This window comes from Pholcus phalangioides, unplaced genomic scaffold (assembly GCF_987345545.1).
Source record: "Pholcus phalangioides strain wild (caught in Gottingen) unplaced genomic scaffold, Ppha-v1.0 ptg000022l_1, whole genome shotgun sequence".
NCBI classification, from domain to species: domain Eukaryota; kingdom Metazoa; phylum Arthropoda; class Arachnida; order Araneae; family Pholcidae; genus Pholcus; species Pholcus phalangioides.
The window spans coordinates 16,507,220-16,521,532 of NW_028301615.1; the positions used below are offsets into that span (position 1 = coordinate 16,507,220).

Consider the following 14,313-nt stretch of genomic DNA (forward strand, 5'->3'; position numbering starts at 1 on the left):
AGTTCATTCGAACATTAAAAGAGCAAATAAAAATACAAATACCACGCCACAACAGGCAAATTGCCCAACGAGGTGGCTGACTTAAGAACATCATGGATCCCCGAGCCATTTTTTGGAAGCCCTACCTACTACTGCTACACCACACATGCACCCCGCCAAAGAGTATGCAAGCAGGAGTATGCATTGAGATTACGCATTTAGAAGTTGAATTGTAAGATTTTGATGGGAAGTGATACCTCGGCTAACGAAGATTGTTTTTTGGTGATTTTTCTGCCTCGGCTAACGAACATTTTCGTTCATGTAAATTCACCCGCTAACATAAAACGGCTGCTTCGTGAGCTAAATTTTCACGCCACACACACACAATCATCATCTGAATTACTGTCACTAGAGCTCGATTAACTCGTGTCCACCTCAGAATCTTTTTTCCAGAGGTACCTGCACTTCTCTTTCTGAAATTCTTTGAAACATTTCGTTTGAAATGAAAGATTCAGCTACTAGAAAATGCATTGGAAAAAAAAAAAGGACCCTATGTTTTCAGAGCACGCGTTCTTTCAGTGCAAGGCTCTCAGCATCAAGCTGAACAGTCTGGACACATCCTAGGAGCTTATCCTTTCCATCTGCATATATCAGACACAGAAATGAACCAAATCACTAATGAATGGGGAACATCCTACGATCCCGACTGGGTTGTGGCAACAACAGCTTTAGTACATAGTAAAGCTGGTGTTGCTGTTGAAGTATTTTCCTGTTCTCAAACTGTGCCCCGTCAACATTTGTCAAGGGCGCCACTGAGCCACCGATAAACATTGATTAGAGGAAGAGGAGCTGTGGATAGGAAAAAGTTTGAGAAGCCCCGGTATATAAAGTATCATTGTATCGAAATTCTGATACGACAGGGTTTAGCACGAAATTTTCAGAGGAAAATGATTTAAAAAGTAACTATTCAAGCAAACTTAACTCGAATAACTATTCAAGAAAAGATTCTATAAGAAATTTAGTTACTAAAGGAAAACCCTCCAGCGTAAGAAAAAAAAAGTTAAATTTTTAGGTATAACGATTCTAAAAGCAGAGGTATCATATTCATAACATCTTAATTAAACTATTTAATCAATTTAATGACCCTTCCATAAACTATTCAAAGTTCAATAAAAAAAATTCGGTGTATGCTTTTATAAAAACTCTATCAAGAGAGGAATATACGCAGATAACTTAATCAACTATTTATTAATAGTTGGAAGGGTGGAAAAAACGGTACTGTGTGTTCACGTCGTAACTCATTCAATTCTCATCGTAACAATGTTTCGATAACCAAGAGATAAGAACGTCTTTGGTGTTCCGACGGAGGCTTATTATCTATCCAACGTGTTTTTTTTTTTTCTTTTAATTTGAATAATCCTTCGTAATCTTTTCTCTTTCCTGGGTATTTTTTTTTTTTTAAATTCGGGGAAACGGAGAAGAATATCAGCGGCAGAACCAAGAAGAGCTTCATCGATCCTGGATAAAGACAATCGGGGTCTGGCGTCTTTTTACCCATTCTGTGAGAGTTACATCCGCCATGTTACTGAGATCATGGCACTGCAACCAGAATAAATGTGTGGCTTCACGTTCGAGAAATTTATTTCTCCCTTCTTATTTTAGTATTCCCTGTCTTGTCTTGTAGTCGCTGGCATTTTGTTCTTGCGGATGTCGGACAGCGATACCAATTGATATTACAGTGGAACCTTCCCCTAACGGACGCCTCCCGTTAACAGACACTTTTCTGATACCTGGTCCTGTGGAATACGGCTTTAATGCATTTCCACTCCCCGTTAGCGGACAGTAAAATCACGCAAACTCTAACTTTTTTGCATACTTTAATTCATCGGGGGTTTAGCGCATCAACCTTTCGGTGAGTATAAATAAGGCTGCCGTTCGGAATCGGCATCAATAATTGTAGGTCCGGTTCTAATTAGCGCTCGTGTGCAGAAAATGACCGTGGTGCTACAAAAATGATCAATGATCTCTAATTTATAAATTTTTTTTGTCATAAACCGGGAATTTATTATATTCAATTAAAATTAGGTTCAATCCCAATCACATGTTGGTAAATATGATAAATTGTCAATTAATTATTCAATTAACTGAACATAACTATGGTCCAGGATGGTTAATTGGAATGGTAATGTTGGTTTTGTTTGTTGATAATGTGTGAAGAAAGCCATTATCAGAAAACTAATAATGTTATAAATTACATGTTTTCTTCGCACTTATTTGAATTTAATTTAAATTTTATTGCAAAGTATATGTATTGCATGTATCTTGTAAGGGTGAAAATAATTATTCGGTTTAATGGAAAGAAGAAAGGTTATAGAGTTTGCCATATATATATATCGGACTTTCCAACTTTATTTGGAAATTATGCATAATCGCTGATAAAAGTGAAAAATATAGTGCAGTTTATTGAAAGTTCACTTTTTACTTTCAGACTTTTACTTACACTTACTTTACTCACAGTAATAACTTATAGAACCAATTGCGACTTAAGTCGAACGTCGTATAAATGTGAAAGCCGTATAAACGAGGTTAGTCCCATATCGTATCTTCCCAATAGCGGACACTCCCCGTTAGCGAACAATATTTTTGGTGTAACAATATTATTGAGAGGTTTTACCTGTATGACATAATTTTCATTTAGACAGGTCAGATTCAGTTACTATGTACTCTTTCCTCGTTCTGTGGTGCGGATATAAGTGTCTGTCGCCTTCAGGGATACGCTTCTGTGTTTCTGTCTTTGAAGGACTATGGACTTTCATGGCCAGAGGAAGTCGGGGAATCAAACTTCTTGAAAATCATTTTTTCCATCATTAGTTATGAAATACCCCCTAAATCGACAGAAAAAAAGTGACGTTGTATCCGAAAACGTGGCATTTTCATCGACGTTATAAGCAAGGCTCATTAACATCATTCTCCGTGGAGGATCAGCTCACACCGCCAATTATTGACGTTATTACCGAGATCGTTGTAGCCAAGTTTAACTGCTTGCAACCATGCTTCAACTCATACATCCTCAATCCACGACCCCGCGGGACAAATGTGGACCACGAAGGCATTTGATGTGGCCTGCGACCTCAAATGTAATTTTTTAAAAAATGAACTTAGTGATAAATTTCCAGATCACTTAAGTGATCCAAGACATTTTTACAGATCACTTGAGTAAACCACGACACATTAACAAATCCCTTAAGTGGCCAGCAACACATTTATAGATCACTTGAGTAAACCACGACACATTAACAAATCCCTTAAGTGGCCAGCAACACATTTATAGATCACTTTAGTAACCCACAACAGAGTTATTGATCACTCCAGCAGCTGGCGGTACATTTCAGATCACTATAGTATCCCACGGCACAGATCACATTCACAGATTGACCGCGGCGTATTAACAGATCACATTCACAGATTGACCGCGGCGTATTAACAGATCACAGCGACACTTCTGCAGATCATTTGAGTACACTACGACACTAAAGTGATCCACGGGATAGTTGCATATCACTCCCTTGGTCTACGGTATAATATCCCACGGCACATTCAAACCACTTTTGTATCCTACGGCCCATTTAAATCACTTTACCATCCAACGGCACATACAGATCACTTCAGCATCCAACGGCACATTCAGATCACTTTAACATCCAACGGCACATTCAGATCACTTTAGCATCCAACGGCACATTCAGATCACTTTAGCATCCAACGGCACATTCAGATCACTTTAGCATCCCACGACACACACTCAAGTGACCCGTGGCACATACATGTCACTTCAGTAACTTGCGCTGCTCTTCCACATCACTCAGGTGACCCAAGACACGCTCTCAAGCTAATGGAGTGTGTGGCCTGCTTTCTCCAAAAAGCTGAGCACCCTTACTTTAACTGCGCGTGATCTAAAATGAATGTATGCTCAAATTGCGCTAAATCGTAGGAAACACAGTGCACTCGTGAGATCAAGAGATCTTAGTTGCCGCCATTCTTTTAAAGAGATGATTCTGTAGCCAAAAAATTCCTTCCTCGCCACGGTGGAATAAACAGTATATATCACGGGTCACACTTTAATCGCCGCACTCAGCAATAGCGTTCATCCTCTCCAAGCTAGGTATCCGCCAATGTTATACAGTGCGGCGGTACAATTTAAAAAAGAAAACACGCTACATCTTCCTTAAATCACATTCCGCTTCCCAGTCTATAACTGACCGGATAGAAAACTCGAGGGGGGGGGGGGGGCATAAGCATGCGAATAACTGGATCCCCGTCATCCCACGAGAAAGTAAACAAAGAGTTGATTATCCGGAACTCGAACCACGAGGTCTTTTAATAGAAGAAATATATATATACACAAAAAGAGTGGAGAGTTAGTAGATTCTAATGGAATTTCTGGTATATAACAACAACGCCGTTTGCCCAGGAGCGGATTCTTTCAAACATTGGACGGGAGAGAACGTATCCACATATACTTTTTTTTATGTATACCATCCTTACACAAGTACATATATCATTCAATGCCATTGCCTTTTTTTTTTTTCTTCCGTGCTCAATCTTATTGGGCCTGCGGCGCAACGGGTTAATGCCATCCCGAAATCGGATAACGCATACTTTGATCAAGAATTATTTCCTGCAGTTTCATTGAAAGCAATCCACCAAGTACAGAGATGTTTTCTTTTCTTCCCTTCCGTTTCCTCATTTATGAGCGGCGTTTTCTTTTTTGCTCTGAGGGGGTTTTTCCTTATTTTGTTCTTCTCTGGCAATCTCTCAGCACCTTTGTATCCTTTGATGTAGGGCTCGATCCAAACCCAATACTTGGATATTTCTTTTTCCCGTACTGCATGACACACGTGTGTGTGTGCGTGTGTGTATATATATATATACACTGGCGCATATTTTCTTTCATTCTTATTTTTCTTGTCTCTTCTGAGAGGTACGGAGGAGACTATTATTTCTTGGACATTTGGCATATACGTAGTAGCTTTTACTCTCGGACAAGATGGACGGTTTCTTCGTGCTTGGGGGGGAAACAGGAGTTACGTTAGTAGATGAAATAATGCAGTCGTAAGACTCTTTTTACGCGTAATATTTATGTATGTACTGTAATCCCTTCCTGGTTGGTATATATTTTTTCTTACTGTAAATCAGTGGGTTCTTGACATTTTTTTTTTTCCTTTCTGGACCCGCAGTGCGATGCGACTTTACCTTCCCGCACCTATCTTGGATAATGCGTTTGTTATGTTATAAAATTCAATTTTTCTGTAATTAATTACATTAATAATCCTTTAATTAATCTCTGTGAATCATTTTACTTATTATTTGATGCCTTATGGGGAATATTTAATTATGGAGACTTATTTTATTTTATTTTTTTTTTTTGTTGAAAATTAATTCAGAAATAAAAGCGTTTCTCGACGCTATCCGATGTTTATTAAATAAATAAATAAATACATATATATCGAAAAGTGTAGGCGTTTCTGAAGGGTGGCTATGCCTAATTGCATTAAAAATGACAATCCTTGTTCCCTGATGCCTGCCTTCTCAAAAACATGCCGGATGAAAAAAAGACAATGAAAAAATTTTAAATGTTTTTTGCCATTCAAAAATATATTTTTTCGCTACCGCTTCGTTTTATATCTTCATTTCTCTTGTAAAAATTTTCATTTCTCTTGAAAATTTAGGGAACTGCCAAAGAAACATTAATTTATAGTTGTTGCGGCTGGAATCGATAAGCGACAAACTATTCAGTGGAACTTTAAAATAGTAACTTTTGGCTCCTCACCCAACATTAAAATGCACATTTCCAAGTGTAATATCCGTTGAGATATTAGTATTCAAAAATTGGAGAAAAAGTTGGGAAAGAGTAGTATAAATTTGGGGGGGGGGGGAGAAGCGTTATCTGTTTATGCTGTTCTTTCCCCTTTTCTCCTCTGTTCTTGAATTCCAATGTCTCGGTGAATACTGCGCTTAGAAACATGGAATTAGTCTCAGGAGAAACTGAGCGACGACTTTCTAATTGGAAGTTAGAAGAAAGTGAAACCATATAAAAATTTAGATTTTTTTATTTTATTTTAGGACCCATTGCATTATAACTTTTAAAACTGGTACAGAGTGATTTTTCAACACATTTTAAGCATTTTTAATGGTTGATGAGATAAAGGCGGGCTTAGGACTTACAGGACACCCGGTATAATAAATACTGTGTTACTACAAGACAAGCTGTTTTCTTCCATTTTCCATCTGGAAAATAGACGTTCCATAAGTGTGAGGGCAAAGGTGAAAATATTGTGTTCTAGGATTCGTTATAATTAAGGCTCGGATTTTTATGACCTAAAAAATTAAACGTCGTTGCTGATCCGTTGAGAAACGAAATTCAGGTTGTTAATCGGCAACGACGTTTCATGTTTAGGTCATAAAAATCCAAGCCCTAATTATAATTATTGTTTGCACTTTCCTATCTCTATGCATTGTTTATGTACTGAGCACACCTTAAACCAAGTGAACTCGCAGAAAGAGCACTCAATGAAGGGGAAAGAGGTTCTGTGCAGTAACTCTTGCGCATTTTGCGTCTCGCCAAATGAAAAAATCTAAAAGCTTTTTTAATTTCTTCGATGAAAATTTAATTTGCCATGTCTAACAAACCAGGGCCGAAACTAGAGGGTGGGAGGGGGGAGAAGGCAAAACATTTAAGGAGCGGCAGTCTTAGGTGGTAACAAAGAGCACCGTAATAAAATTGTTGACTTTTAAAGTTGTGGGGGTGGCAAAAATCCAAGTTACAGCCCTTAACAAGCTGTATCGATGCTGCAGCAATTCACCTAGGCAAAATCTTGATGGTAAAGGAAATGAAGTTTTCTTCTCTACATATATATACAAGTCGACAACTTCTGAAATTAAAAGGTAGAGAGTATTGAATGTACATCCCTACATCAAGAGAAATCTTCTTATAAGTCTCGCTCTTTCTCTCTCTCTCTATCTATCTATCTCACTCCATTTCCCCTCCTCTCCCTCTCTCTCGATCAAGAATTCGTCAATGTCAATAAAACATCATCGATACTTCGATGGTTTCGTTACATCTGATAATAGTACCTGATGATTATTTTAGCAAGAGATTGTGTATCAGAGCTAAAACAGAAACCGATCTGATATATGTGCTGAGAAACCAGTTGATATATGTGCTGAGAAACCAGTTGATATATGTGCTCTACAATAGCAACGATGGAATTCATGGTTGAGATTAAATTCAGTCTGTGCCGAAGACATCAATTCTATATCTTGATGCATAAAATCCATAGTTGAGATCAAAGATGGCCAAAGTACAATGTAGTCGTACGATATCAACACACGTTTTCTGATATTTTCCAAGAAAATACACGTGCAATTTTGCGTTTGAAGAAATGTCCCGTTTTTCTGCACTTAAAATGCGAAGATTGAAATATTCCATGTTCACGTGCATAACCAAGAAAGACATTCAACACGTATTTGATCAAATTACCAGATGTAAATTTGCATGAGAATATCCGAATAAGCAGGTGTTTTAATTTTTTTTTTTCAAGCAACTTTCGGGGTGTTCTAAATTTTTGACACACGGAAGAAAAATTAATTTGGCATTCTAGGAGTAATTCAGTCTACTCCCAAAAATTACCTCTTAGAATATGAAAATGCAAATTGCAACTGTACTGTTGAGATTTGGGCTTTCCACCTTGTGCATTTCACGAACTGCTCTTGTAAATTTCTGGGGTGTTTTGATTTTTTGAAATAAACTTGGACAGTGTACGACTTATATAAAGATCTAGTTGAATGTAAATAATGAAAACTCGGAAAGGTATCGGTGATACGGTGAGAAGTAGTTGCAGTTACTTGACTGAAAGTAGCTGTATGATAAGGGATTTTCCACAAATTAATAGCTTGATTATTTCCTTTAGGTTTTTTTTTGGGAGGGGGGAATTTTTTTTCATTTCGACATCATACTCTTGTGTTATCGTCAAGCATTTCTCTTATATAGCATCAGACACGCACGTTCGCTCATTCACATAATGCTTCGTTCTTATTCTCGTAACAATCAAATCTAGTGAAACCTAAATTTCGAGCTCTTTGCGTTAAGGTGCTTCTTTCCAATAGGTCGAAACTGATCACATGATTTTTGGAATTGAAATGAGGAGTTCAAACGAGATGTGCCAACGAAAGATGTTATGGATAGTTTGGAGTAAACAGCAACGAATAACAACCAATCTTCTTCAAAAAGCATTTTAGGACGAGTTGATGCGATACAGCAAACAAGAGTAACAGAAAATAAAATGTTCGACGAGAATTGGTGGTCTAGTGTGTGTGATCAAAGGTTTCCGTACTTTACTGATCAATTATGGTCACTCAACTCGCAGTGAAATAACAATTTTCTGCACGGAATTTGCATCTGATTTCATTTTTTGTCAAAAAAAAATTCTTGGAAATGTCAAACCACGGTTTCAATAACACCTCGAATAGAATTTCACGGAATCTTCGATGTCGTTATAATCGAGTTTGACTGTTAATTCCTCCATAAAACTAGCAAAATCATCCTAAATCAGCATACAGTACATACATGACGACGCAACATTAGCATCATAAGTCAATGATTATGAGACGGTTACAATAATTATCGTAATCTTGATCCCCAGAGCAATACTCACTGGAATATCAAATCCTGGGGAATATATATTTTAGAGAGAAATATTCTTTAAAATCTTTTCCCTCACTTCACAAACTCATCCAACTCTTCTTTCTAGATTTTTTTTTTTCCTGTCGCTCTCTTAATGCACACAATTCCCTTATTTTCTTCTTGCCTGAACCTTTTCTCAAAAGAAACAAAAGAGGAGAAATACTATTACTGAAGGGATTACAGGTATTTTCTCGAAGAAAACTCTATTTCTTCTCTTTTGAATTAGAGTTTGAAAGAAAATCGTTTAATACTCCAACAAAGAAGAGGAAAAACAAAAGAAAGAGTAGAATAAGAAAAGTATCTTCCCATTAAAATGGCTTCTTCTTGGTTCCTTGAAGAACATCACTTTCTTGGTCAAACGTCCGCTCGTTTTATTTCTGTCGTAAGATCTACGACAGTTGTTGACATTTTACTACGAAGTTAAGAGAGTTTTTTTCCTCCCTTCTTGTTTCTTCCCAAATGAATGTCTTAATCCCACGTTGGAACATAGACAATTCGAACGTAACTTTAAATTCTCGTAACTCGTACGAATTGAAGGCTTGACTCAAATAAGGCTATCTATTCACAAAAAACGACCCCACATTTAACCATTGAATCCGTGTGTGGCATATACTGTTTTTTCTTGTTTATATTCGAAGCTGTAACATATATATTTTTCTTCGAACATAATTGCGCATCTGATATTGTATCTCGTATTTTGCCGCAAATTCGATTCTATTTTCTGTAAGAAAGAATAAAAAGTTTTTACGAAGACATTTTCCGGTGCGATCGATGTTTTTGCTGAGCTTTTTTTTTTTTTTATCCAGCTATGAAATATTCAGCTGATCAAATTTGTTGTATATGCGTCTATGTACATATTTTGTAAATGTACGTAATTTTTTCCCCCTTATATGCCCGACCTTGAACATGCGTTTTGAAATTTTATTCTGTAAAGGTAAGTTATTTTCTTTTGAGATTGTCCTTGTGTGTGAACATGCATTTTGAAATTTCATCGAAATGTATAACGTCCAAGATGACACAAGTCCAAACAGGATCAAGCGATGAGATCGCAATGACGGCTCGTGTTAACTGGATGAAGAAAACAGAGAAAAGTGGATGGAGAAAGTGGATGAAAAGAAAAGGAAATGCAAAAAATTAGAGGAGACCTACATCCAGCAGTGAATTGAAAATGGACAACTATGATGAGTGAGAGGGGAGCTCATATCGGGAGAGAGAACGGAACTATTTTACATACTCGTATGTACATGAAGACGTATATAAGTTACGGTAAATGTGATAAATCGGTTATTATGGATACTTACCAATCATCTTGGTAAGTTTGATAAATTCATCGCTTTCACCGACCAATATGCATAATACCCAAGCGTCCTTAGTAAATTTGATAAATACTTAAAAAAGTTATCGACTTACCGACCACATAATACCCACAAGTGTCGTTGGTAAATTTGATAAATACTGGAAATGTATCGCTTTTATCTGTGATTACGCACGATTCTCAGAGATGATGCATAATAACCGATTATTATGATGTATGCTAACCGCATTTATCATATTTACAGCAACATATACACTTCACTAAGTAATCAGAGAAACGTGGTGTGGCAGTTGGAAATTTTCGGGATTAGGCCTATCATCCCCAAAATTTAGATTTGGTTTGAATGATTTTTATGCTCAGAATTGTTATGTCTGCGCTAAACTCACTCAACTTAATTTTAAAAAAATGCTATATCCCATCGGAAAGGAGAGATTTTCAATTTTCTTAAAATAAATTCCAAAATAAATGGGAGAGAAGGATGTCAAAGAGAAAATTCTATGATAATCCCCTGTATTGCGCCAAATTTTTATTTGTTTTTCTTCCATTTTCAGTACGTGTTACTTGTTCTGTGTCAACCCGGAGATACAACCGACATGTTTGGTCGTCGGTTGTCGAAGAAGAGGATAAAGAGGAAAAAAAAAAAGGAATTGTGAAGGAGTTATTCTTTTCTGGGTTGTCGGTCGACAGGATTAGGAAAACTTGGAGAATTTCTTTTTGTTGTCTCGGTGGTGATATTGAAGATTGGGGAGTATGTGAGGAGACGAGAGAGAGAAGAAAAACTGACTAATCCTTTGCTGGTTGAATTGAGGTCGTGATGGTGGAATGTGTTTACCGATACGAGACGTTCTTTACACGTGTGGAAGAACTCCTTTTCGCGATAGTTGCTCTTCAATTTTTACAATGTTTTGGTGTGGTCGTATGACGAGAGCTGGACAACACACCGTCAGTTGGGCAAAAGCTGGGTGCGATGCCTTTTACAGTGCAACAATTCACGAAAAATTCACCAAAAAAGAATTCACCGACAACAGATCGTCACCAGTGAGTGAGTGATAAGGCATTTTCTCATTAGTTTGAAGAAAAACGAAGGAAGTGGGGGGAAGGATATAATTCCACAGATGGCAAAAGGGAATAGCTTAAAAAGAAAATATGCATATATATATATATATAAGAGAGATAACAGCAATCAGCAGCGACATCCCGATTGCTGGACTCTGACTCTCGTCCTGAGGATTCAGATTCGGGCCCCGTTGACGGCACAGTGGTGGTCGGCTGAAGTTGGTTTTCTGTGGTTTTCCAGCTTCGAGGTGCGAATGCGAGCCGGTTTTACATTTGATAAAAAGTTTCTCCGCAGAGAGTAGGCAGACCTACAACACTATACTGACGTAACATAGAAATTCAATCATTTCCATTTTTACTCCAGAAAATGGAAGACAGGTGGCAGCATGAACACGAAACAAGCGCAACTCGACAACATAAATACCTTAGAGACACACATACACTCAGAACACACATTCCGGTATATACCGATTCGTTACAAGTTCCGTAGAGGAATGTGTACGAGGTGCATATATACGGTTAAGTAGCAGTAGTAGTAGCAGCAGCACCACCATCCCGATAGCCAATATCTCAGGTAGGTCGGTCTGGTATTTCAAGGAAATCTAGGTTACTCTCGAGCAGTCGGGGTTTTCTATAAGAAGGACATCACTGGCTTTTTAAAAATTGGGATGTCTGCTTCAAAAGGCGCGAAACAATAAACTTCCGACATGATATGCGTATTTTATCGACAGGGACTTGTGTCACCTTTTCATTTGGCTAACCCTAATCTTGTACATCATGCAACGCTCGTTATTGCGGCCGTCCATCATAACGTCTGTTCGAACAGGTTTCAATGTTTGTCATGTTATTTTCTACCCAATGTAACGACCTTGTCGCCCTTGGGGACCCTTGTCGCAGGCGCTCCGTGTTTTTCTTGATAGGGTGGTGTCCCCGTCCTGTGGTGGGTTCTCTCTCGTGTCCGCGGTGGAGGTTCGTCGGGCTGGTCAGGGGGGTCTCCCTTCGCGGGGCGTGTTGGGGCGCTGTGGACCGCGCCGGCGGGGCCTTGTCGCGGGTATCGGGGCTGGGGGGGGGGGTCGCTCCCGCGGTGCTGTCCTGGCTTTGTCGAGCGGTGATGTCCCCTGGAATTGGGGGTTTGTTTGTGGGGGTGTGGTTGTGCTGCTTTGGGGGGTTGGCGGATGTTGGTCCGAACCGGGTATTCTTTCCCGACCGGCTTGCCGGTTTGAGTTTTTTCCGGCACTCCCACGATCTAACGATCAATAAAGCTTATATCGCAAAAGCGACAGAGCCTGGGCGTGCTCGGTTCTATACTATACTATCATTCAGTCCATTGCAACGACCGAACTCGGCTTATAGCCCATAGTTTTTCTGTTGCAAAGAAATGAGCAAAATCCCTCGTTGAGTGTGTTTGATTTTGACTTTTGATGCTTGTAAAAGAAAGCATAAAGATACGGGAAAACCCAATAGTTACGTAGCGCCCCCACTGGAAACTGGTGAGTCATAGTAAGTCGCGCTTGTGCGAGTTGACTGGATAATGTTGATAGTTTCCCCCCCCCCTCCCGTGCTTACGATTCCATTTATTTTTTCACATGGTGGCTCACTCACTTCCCACGCGATTGATTTTTCGCAATTTTAATTTATTTCTCAATAGGTAACTTAGCAGTAGTTTAATTAGGTAAAATAGTAATTTCTCTATGCAGTCATTAAAATTTTATACTGCAGGCATTGTATATTCTCTTTCATCTTTGGGGCCATTCAAGTATTACGTAAGCAGATTTTCGGCCATTTTTGACCCCCTTCCCCCTTGTCAGCAAAAGTCAGCAAAACACTGACTCCCCTGCCCCCGTCAGCAAAATTTCGTCAGCACCTTAGAATATTTCATATCTTCAAAAAGGGGTGGGTGATGACGTAAGCAACCTTCAAACTCCCTCCCCCCCCCCGTCATCAAAAGTCAGCAAATCCGGAACCCCCCCCCCCCGATGCTGATGTAATACTTGAATGACCCCCTTATAATATCTCTCCGAGATGAGAAGCAGGGCGTGCCATTCAAAGGTCAAAAGTCGATCACCCGAAGGAAAATTCCAGCGGTTCGAAAAGCCCGAGTAGCGCAGTGGTAAGAATGCTCGTCTTCCACTATGAAGGTTACCATCAAGGTCCATGGGTTCAAATCCGGGCATAGAACGTCAGACGCACCGATGGATGGAGCCTTCATTTCCCACCCAGCTCCACTGGTTGGAAATTGCCGTATGGGAATATATGACAGGAGTTGGTGTGCGATAAAGTAGTAGTTGGAAAAGGCAGAGAGAAACTTAATTTTATGATTTTTTTCTAAAGACGTTCGATATAACGATTTCCCAATATAATGTCGTTTTCCGTTGAACGGAAAGGGGTCGTTATAACGAGCGTCGACTGTACCAAGAAAAAGATTGCCTTAATCAGTAATAGATTATAATTTTGTTTCTTCTTTTCAGCACTTTCGTTTCCAAGATATCTTTGGCACTTGGACCATGTAGTCTTGTCCAACTTTCGTCTACAAAGGAGAAAAAGTATGTGTAAGTTATACTATTTCTACATTTTTACCAATTTTCCCCGATTTCTGTAATGTTTGCTGCTTATCCGACGATCCTGTACCACTAGTGATCGCTTCTTTTGTTCATGGAATCCCTCTACCGATAAGAGACCGTGACTAATAGCAGTCTTTAGAGGTCATCATCGACGTACGCTCTGGAACTATGAATAACGTAATGGTATACACGTCATTGGGAATGATTGAATAATTATCATCCCGCCACGCAGCCAGTGCACTTCGATGTGCAAATCGGTGCACGCGCAGAATTAATTTCTCCCGAAATGACATATTAACGATAGTTGCCTTCGACGTACGTACGATTCATACATACACGTCACGGCGCTTAAATACAATGTATATGCATATAGACTCACAGGTACGACAAGGCGTGTTCTCTCATCTTCGATCCAATGTCATTTCGATAGCGTATTGCAAATGTAGAATAGACCTGTCCACGCTAATGACGGATCTATATTGAACTACCAGCCAGGTATATAACCTATATAATGCTGTCTGACATAATATTGTAACTAATGACTATCTCAAGTGAATTAGATAACGCGCGTTTAAATTATGATAACTGGTAAATAACGTGATTATTGATTTTTAGTGGAATTGCACACAATCACTGTAGTTTTACAATTAACACTGCTC

General features: G+C 38.9%; 1 protein-coding gene across 6 annotated transcripts in view; it reads left to right on the forward strand.

The window, feature by feature from the left end:
- Positions 1–14,313, forward strand: part of LOC149069530 (muscleblind-like protein 1) — a 603,178-nt gene that overhangs the window by 166,347 nt on the left and 422,518 nt on the right. For 5 of the 6 annotated variants that reach the window (XM_089249795.1, XM_089249797.1, XM_089249800.1 and 2 more), the window contains exon 2: positions 13,562–13,636. The gene's annotated coding sequence lies outside the window, so the exon portion shown is untranslated. Of the gene's footprint in view, positions 1–13,561; positions 13,643–14,313 lie in introns of all 6 variants that reach the window. The other variant, XM_089249796.1, reaches the window with a different exon arrangement.